The 9,055-nt window shown below is 45.2% G+C and overlaps 1 long non-coding RNA gene across 1 annotated transcript; it reads left to right on the forward strand.

Annotated features, from left to right (window-relative positions):
- Positions 1–593: 593 nt before the first annotated feature.
- LOC112390803 (uncharacterized) lies at positions 594–4,040 on the forward strand. The gene is made up of 3 exons (XR_003001338.1): positions 594–1,431; positions 2,398–2,507; positions 3,589–4,040. It is a non-coding gene; the product is annotated as an uncharacterized LOC112390803 (long non-coding RNA).
- Positions 4,041–9,055: the final 5,015 nt, after the last annotated feature.

Below are 9,055 nucleotides of genomic sequence, written 5' to 3' on the forward strand. Positions count from 1 at the left end.
TAAACAAAAACCTGAAGCAAGTTCCTCTGCTTCACGTAGCCTGATAAAAGATAACTCAGATAAATGGTGATTTCTTTCTTTAATCCATCGGTAAATAAACTGGATAACATGAAAAACAAGTGTTCTCAGATGTGCAAATTCACGAGTCCATCAATTCAAGAGTATTTCATTTAAAAATCTCACGTTTATTTGGAAACCGCCTGATCTACTAAACGTACTGATTGAAATCAGTAAATTCGCGTTATCCAGGATTTTTTGTTTGTTTGTTTGTTTTTGCGGTACGCGGGCCTCTCACTGCTGTGGCCTCTCCCGTTGCGGAGCACAGGCTCCGGACGCGCAGGCTCAGCGGCCATGGCTCACGGGCCCAGCCACTCCGCGGCACGTGGGATCTTCCCAGACCCGGGCACGAACCCGCGTCCCCTGCATCGGCAGGCGGACTCTCAACCACTGCGCCACCAGGGAAGCCCAGGATTTTTAAGAGGTAGCCTGAGTGCTCTCAATATGTTAGAAGCAGCGCTGTGTAACTATTTCCTGTCCTATACCCACTAACAATTAGCTTTAGTTACGTCACTTAATCAGTTTCCTCCAAAGTTATCTTTATCATCATCATCATTTCAAAGCAAGGTCCCTGCTTTCAAGTTGCTTCCACTCTATTCTAGCTGAAAAAGGTAAAATTAACATGCGAAACAACAGAAAAGACAAGGCATGATTAAATCTAAATTGTGTTGTTTAGTGTGTAAGTGACCCCAAGCAAGTCATTATCACCCCCAGGGCCTCAGTTTTTACATTTGATGATGCGGTTCTGTACTTGATGATCTGACTAAAACACTATCACCCATTCTTATTTTGTATACTGGTCTATCAAATTTGATTAACCAGTGCCCAAGCTCTCAACAGCTTTATGGTGGTTCTGAGCCTTCTGGGGTGTCAGGACCCACCTGACAATCTCACAGGAGGGGTGGAACTTATCTCCCCGAAAAATGCTCTGAGGTATGTCTTACTCTTTCAGGAGATTCAAGGACCTTCAGAAATCAATCCACAGGCTCCCTTGTGGACTGTTGGGCGTAACAGTTCTTACCTGTGTCAAGAATCTGTAAAGGGACACAAATTATACAGCTCCCACATATTTGGGGGTCATTCCTAGACACTTTACATGTTGTTGTTGGGTGAAGATGGGGGATTAGGCTGGAAGTGCGGGGTGCGCCGCGCCAAGCAAGGTCTGACTCTATCCCATAGGCAACAGGAAGTACAGGAGTGCTGCAACAGAGAGGTGGGAGATGTGCCTTCTTAACAGCAAAATCGGAGCGAAGGATGCAACATAAACAGAAGAAAGACAGAAAGTGGGAGATCCTCAGTGACTCTGCCGGCACAGTCATCTGGGAGGCTTAGTGAGAGCCTGTTTGGGACCTAGAGATGATCATACTAAGTGAAGTAAGTCAGACAGAGAAAGGCAAATATCACGTGACATCGCTTACATGAGGAATCTAAAAAAATGAACTTATCTATGAAACAGAAACAGACTCATAGACTTAAAAAACAAACTTACAGTTACCAAAGGGAAAGGGGGAGAGGGCCAAATCAGGAGTGTGGGATTAACGTATACACACTACTATATATAAAGTAGATAACCAACAAGGACCTACTACTGTACAGCACAGGGAACTCTATTCAATATCTTGTAATAACCTATAATGGAAAAGAATCTGAAAAAGAATGGATTATATATATGTGTATAACTGAATCACTTTGCTGTACACCTGAAACTGACCCAACATTGTAAATCAACTATACTTCAATTAAAAATGTAAATAAAGGAAAATAAAATAAAACCTTCCCCAAATTAGGGATGCCCCCTTTTCTAAGATAGGCCTAGTGTGATTCTGTGTCATAAATAAGAAGACAAATTTGCAAACCGCAAGGGACGTTATGAAACAAGATAAAGGGCTGTTCTGCAGCTCCGTTTATTTTCTACGCAGGGCAAGAGTGGACCCTAGCAGCCTGCTTTTGAGTTTTTCTGTCAACGTGGGGGACTTCAATGGCCCAGGGTCCACTGAGGGGACGTGGCACCTGCCTCCAGAACAGGCAAGACCAGAGGGCTTTGCTTCCCACCCACATCCAGGCCAAGTGACAGGTGTTCTGTCTCTCCTCATTCCACCCTTCAGGGCAGAGATGATGCACTGCTCATCCTGTTACTTGAGGCTGGACCAACATGGAGACACCTCTGCATTCTGTAGCAGCCAGACGAGCAAGCAGAGTTTCTGCACAGGGAGCCTTCGCACAGAACCTTAGTGAAAATTTAACGAAAATTCATATTTCATTATGTACATGTGTAATGGATATATTTATGTATTCATTTATTTATGAATTTAATATATATTTAATTTCATGAAATTATAGGTATAGATCGATAGACTGTCTTCAGGGAAGTTTGCACAAGGATCCTGGCACCATCGCATTTTGCCAAACCTTGTTTCCCGTAAGAGAGGGAAAAGATCGTGAATTTAAAGGTAAGAATTGGATACGGAGATGTTCTTATTCTTATAAATTTGGGATTTGGCCAACAGCCCCCAAGAATAGAGCCAGAAATCAGACAGGGTCTCGGAATCGGAGAAACAGGTTGGATTCAAGCATCGGTGTGTTGATTCTACTCAGGAGGTGGTGTATAGTTAGATGTAGGACACGACACTAGCAAGTCCAAACCAACTACAGGACAAACACTCCACCACCTCGTGGTCTGGCCCAGCCCACCTTCCCTCCTCCCGCCCCCAGCCGCCCACCACACAGCCTGTGCTCAGTGACACCAACACTGCCAGGTCCCCGTGAGCTTGTGCATTTCTCACCCCCACTATGACTCTCCACCCAGTGAAGTCCTGGCCATCCCCAAGTCCCAGTCCCAGAGCCACCCTGTCCGTTAAGCCCTCACTAACGCCCTCTGCCCACGTCCTGCAAACTAAACAAATGCCCCTCCCTCTGGACCACTTAGGACCATGCTCACCCGTGTGAAGCTCCCAGAGCATCGGTCACGCCCTTCTTTCCCCTGCACAGGCGGGCTCCTCCAGCGAGGAACCTGGTCTAATTCCTTTGGTTTCCCAAGATTCTAGCACAATATTGAAACATAATAGGAAAGAGATGAGTATTTCTTAAAGAGAGAAAGGGAGAGAGGGAAAGGAATTCCAGTTAAAGGCCTTTATAATAAGAATCCAGTGAAAGTCTCATGTGAGCCTGAACATGAAAGTGGCATTAGGAATGGATATTATTAAGAGATTGGGTGATTGAACGTAGGGAATGAGAGAGAAGGACCTGAAGATGATTTGACCCCGTTCTCTGACCTAAGAGATGAGAGAACATAAACAGGATATTGATTGAAAACACAGGAAGAGTAGGAATGGGGTAGGAGGTGATTTCTCCTTCAGACACTACACTTGATATCCAGGGGACCATCCACGGGTAGATGCTTCACAGACAGGTGTGTATTCAGAGCTGATGCCTTTGAAAAGGTCAGAGCTTAAAGCACAGCAGTGGAAATGACAGAGTGGGTCCTATAAAGAGAAAAGGACCAATGACTGAGTTTCCTGTTCTGTCTCTAAGAACGAGAAAAAGAAGAGGAGGCGGTAAAAGAATCTGGTAAAAGCCAGATGAAGGTACCCAAGAAAACACAGTGTCGCAGGAGCCCAGGAAGGAGAGCAACTCTACGAGAGCAGGAGGCCAAAGGTACAGGATGCTGAGAATGAGCCAGAGGAGGACCGATGGAGACACTCAGGGTAACCCCAGAGACGGCACCCTCACCAGACAGGGCGAAGATGGAGCCGTGGCCATTGTAGCCCCAGAGGTGGCAGCCTCACTAGATAGGATGACGATTGAGCCGGTGGAGGGAGGGAGGGAGGACATTCAGTGCAACCTGCTCTCCAAAATGTTATGTTTAGTCATAGCAGGGGTGAGGGCTGTTTCCATTCATTCCGTAAATTATTTCTAATCATGACCTCCTTTGGCCTTTAATCGAATATTGACTTAAGTTTCATTAAAGTTTCAATTGCCCACAACTACTAAGATAATTTTTGCTTTTTTAATTGAAGCAGTTAAAAATAGAATCTATGTGGAAGTCTGAAGTTGGAGTGAAAAAGTATTGATAGTTTGATGATTAATTTATACTCTCTTTTAAAGTATATCATTTAATTCTAAAATGAAGCAACTGATTGTTTTAGTTTTTTGCTAAAAAGATGAACCCAGAAGAACTTAAAGAGACCCTTCCAAAAGAGAGAGAGAGAGAGAGAAGGTAGGAAGGAAGGAAGGAAGGAAGGAAGGAAGGAAGGAAGGAAGGAAGGAAGGAAGGAAGGAAAAGAGAAATAAAGAAAGAAAAGAAAAGAAATAAGGAAAGAGGCTTCCATTAAATCCAGCAGGTGTGGTATCCACCTAACTGCTCTGGAACTGGACCCTGAAATGGGGTCAGGGGTGCGTTGTGAGTCCTACACTCTTGAAGCCATCATTTCTCCCTTGGCTTTCTCCTTCTGTCACTCTGGATTGCAGGCTGTATTGTTTAATGTAGCAAAGGGATGATTGAAACGTCTGCCTTCCTTGCAATTTAAGTACTTTTTGTCTCATTGTGTAGTTATTATAGAGGAGATCATAGGTTTAGAAGGATTTTAGATCATAATCAGTGGGACTCGGGGCCATCTGTATCCAGTCCCTGCCCATCTTGGTAGGTTTATTTTCCTGAATTTAGAATGAAGACCTGGGTGTTTTAATTTGGGTTCAGCCAATTATATTTTCAATACACTTGCTGAACTGATCTGGGGAAACTTATTAAGATCTGGTTAAAAAACAGGCTTTTCAGAGATTCAATTCAAAGTTAATTCAAAGATATTAACTAAATAATATATTCAGGGTCATTTCACTCTGTCAGTGACTTCCTGGAAATTACACTTGATGAATTTTTACAAAGGAAGTATTTCCTTCCCAGGGAAAGAAACAGGCAGCCAAGATGAAAGACCCTAAAAGGGGCTAAGAAAACAGAGGGAAAGGGCTTCTGCTTCTGCTAGATCCTGCTAAAAGCCAATTTGAAGAAAAGCTGTATTCTATATGTAACATATTTACTTAGATATATAATTTACTGGTAGATTTTGTTTACTGCTTACGTACACGTTAGTGTCTCCCCAATAGAATGTAGGCTACAAAAGGGCAGGAATGTTTATTTAGTTCATTGATGGGTCCCTAGCACCCAGAACAGGGTCTGGCACATACTAACTGCCCCACAGCTGTAGCATGTGTAAATGAATAATCGACAAATGCCCGAGTCCCGGGAGTGTTTCACTTTCCCACCACAGGGGAGCCCTCTTCAGCATCCCCCATCCTGGCTACTTTCCCATCTAAGAACCCCTCTGTTCTCCCAGGCAGCACATGTCGGAAGCATCTCACTCCCCAGAGAATAGAGTCCTGGTGAGAGTCGTCCATCTTCTGCTCTACCATTTAGGAGAGGGCATCCCCCACCTGCCTTTTGTGGAAGTGAGAGAAAGGAGGTGAGAGCCCACAGGGTCTTGGTTGAGGCAGGGAGGGAGATTAAAAAAAAAAAAAAAAAAAACACCTGGACACCAGTCTTACGACGTAATTCCACTGAGACCACAAGCTGAGAGACACTGGGTATATTAGCCTAGTTTCTGTTGCTGAGTATTCTGGGCTCTACACTTAAACAGCAAGCTGTCGTTTTGATGATGACGTTGTCGATTGCCCCAAGACAAAAGGTAAAGGTTATGGTAAATAGCCATGTATTCAACCTCTGTGGATAATGTTCACTCCACTCAACCCCCTTACTGAACAATTGAAGTGGCTACAGTATTATAGGGAGACAGGAAACTAAGCTACACATTTACGATATCATATTACCTACCTGTCCCTGTGTGATGCTTGGGTGGGGCAGAGTCACACTGGCCAAAGAGTAGCAGCTCTCAAAACGTGAGGAAGCAGGAGAAAACAGGAGGACGTGCACTTTGGTACCAACAAAGACCCTCTTATCCCAGCGTGGTGGCCGTGGAGGCCACCGCTTAGATACCCTTCCGAGAAACCCTGCCTGGGGAACGTGTTTGACTGACAGCCTCCAGCATCTTGGAATCTGCCCCAGCACTCGTGGCTATCTGTATCCAGGCGAAGGTGGGGCAGGCGGGGTTCCTAGAGGTCAGCCAGCCTCCTGCTCAGCGTAGAGCTCCTCTAACACAGAGCCTTCGCTCCAGGACTCCATTGGGCTGGCTGACACTTTCTAGAAAGCACTGCAGTGTAGACTTCCTGTCCAAGCCTTCCTTCCCTCTCTGCTTTCAAAGGCATCAGATCTGCTTCCAGGTCTGAAGGCTCACCTGCCCCCTCCTGCCCCCTTCTGGTTTCTCCTTCACGGGCACTCCTCCAGTGACTCTCTTGCACGTCTGACCCTGTCTTGGCATTAGCTTCTCGGAAGATTTGAACTAGTACGCCTCCAATTGCCGGTAGATCCTGCTAAGCACACAGTCCTTGATTACCAATGTTAAAGAAAGTTACTATGGGTGAAGATAGCTTCTAAAAGCCTTATTGGGGATAATGCACCCCCAAATGTAGGTGGCAAACACCATCTCTGGTTATGTAATGGAACCAGTCAAGGAAGGTCTTGACCTGGGCTGCAAGGTGACTTCAGGAGGTCCTAGACCCGTTAAGTATGTGTGTATTATATTGAGTGTGTGTCCAATTCTGCCTGAAGACCTACAGGTTTCATCACATTCATCTACAGAATTATCAACAGAGACGACTCATCGTCAGTGAACTCAGCAGCTGTTAACATGAAATCTGTATCGTGAACTAACTTATTTTATGCAAAGTTAAAAAACTTTCCACCCCAAACTAAAGGGGCTTTCATCATTGTTCGATCCCTGCAAACTAAGCCCCTCATACAAAGATAATCAGTACTTCATCTTCATCTGATACTGAACTTTAAAAAGCCATGCTCTAATTTAAGGAGTTATTCCACGAAAGAAGTAAGTCATCGAACAAGCAATAGGTTTATTTTTTCATATCAGGGGGCCAAATCTCCTGGTGGATGCTCCAACTCTCAGCCCAGATGATGCTTCAAGTTAATTCACTGGAAGATTGTGGAAAAGTACCTCTAGCAGCTGTTCTCAAGGAGAAGGTTTATGTCAGCACCACTTACATCAGCTGAGCTCAGAACTTTTGTGTCAGCAGCATAAATGCTGGCATGTCAGCATCTCTATTTTATACCCCCCAAAATGTGTATAGTTTAATTAGACCAAAGACAGGAAACGGTTTGTTGAGAGCTCAACCTGGATGTAATGTCTTCCTAAGGAGACATTCCCATCCCGCCTGGGGGACCATCGAATATGTCAGTTAAAAAGCCAAACCCTCGTGACTTGCCCTTTACAGGAAACTATTCTCAGAAAGGAAAAACTTTACCCCTGAATCCAGTAGAGTATTTATGGTGAGTTGGGATAATTTGTCCACACACCCCCAGACCTCTTTGCTCTGCTCTCACCAACTTCAGCCCTGCACTCTGAATTCTTCCCTCGGCAGGTGGATCTTGTTTCCAGGCTCAATTTAAATGTGAAAAAAGCTTCTTCTGCGGAGAGAACTAGCAGATCAATCCACAGACCAGCCCTCCAGCCCGTTGTCACGCTGGAACGGGCAGGTCCTTCCAAGGTAAAGCAAGTTCCCCGGAAGGAAGGGTAGACTCGTGAACAGCAGACGGCTTAAGGACACATACAGAACTCTCTCCGTCTGCCGGTAAATGTCCTTTGAATGTACTTGCCTCTTACTCTGATGGAAAAACTCATGCTCAGTACTCAACTTCTCAGTCACTGGTAGCACCAGCTCAAGTGCATCCTTGGGAAACTTGGAGAAGAGATTTTTGTTGGGGGGCTGGGGCGGGCAACAGACGTATAGGCTGCTATCTATTCAGCCACCAAGGGGAGAATTAAATCCAGTAAGTTTTAGAAAATATTAGATCATCTGAAACCCTTTCTATGGAGAGCCAGGTGGCGGTAATAAACAAGAGAGGAGAGTGAAAGGCTGTGCTCAGACTTTTGAAGTAGAAACCAGAGATTTCTACCGTTACCTCCTAGCAGAGTTGCTTCCTGGCCACCTGAGTTCCTTACTTATATTTCTTTCTTTCTCTAAAAGGAGCAGTCAGTCACCTTCATTCTGAAGGATGGCGTCTGTTCTGAAATACACACACATGCGTACATGCGCACAAGCTCTCCCAGCAATATTCTTCACTGTAGCATCTAATGGGGTAGATCCTGATGGTCACTGTAATGATCTAGGCCAAGTGAGGGCTCTGGTCTTGGGTTTTATCTATTTACTAAGAAATCTGTTTGCTGAGAAACCAGGACAGCGACCCAGAGAGGGTTATAGAATTCGCAGCTTGGAGCTGCCAATATCCTCAACCAACTGCAGTTAATGCTCCCCAAATGCCCATGGGCGTCACCCCCACTGACTCTAATTCTTTTTAAAGCATAAAAATCTTTTCTTCCAGTTTGACCAATGTCTCTTGCACATTTAAAAACTTTTACTTTTATACACATAATCCTGCAGAAGCCAGAGTCATGGGCATGAGGATCCGTGTAAAGTTCATGAGGTGTTACATGTAATTCTGTTAACACAGAGTCACGACTTTTAGTTGTACTGCATTTTTTTTTTTTTTTCTTTGCGGTACGCGGGCCTCTCACTGCTGTGGCCTCTCCCGTTGCGGAGCACAGGCTCCGGACGCGCAGGCTCAGCGGCCACGGCTCACGGGTCCAGCTGCTCCGCGGCACGTGGGATCTTCCCAGACCCGGGCACGAACCCGCGTCCCCTGCATCGGCAGGCGGACTCTCATCCACTGCGCCACCAGGGAAGCCCGTGTACTGCATCTTTTTGAAGGACCACAAATTGCTGTACTGTTGTCACTACAGAGCCACTATGCTAGATTTCTGAGGAATATAAAGGACACACAAAAAAACCTCTGAGGATGAAAGAAGGGAAATTCTGTCCCTATCACAGGAAATTAGAGACAGCTGGACTTATGTGCGTACCAGAGTGAATGATCAAA

Source organism: Neophocaena asiaeorientalis, unplaced genomic scaffold, assembly GCF_003031525.2.
Source record: "Neophocaena asiaeorientalis asiaeorientalis breed wild unplaced genomic scaffold, Neophocaena_asiaeorientalis_V1.1 scaffold450, whole genome shotgun sequence".
In the NCBI taxonomy this organism is placed as follows: Eukaryota; Metazoa; Chordata; class Mammalia; order Artiodactyla; family Phocoenidae; genus Neophocaena; species Neophocaena asiaeorientalis.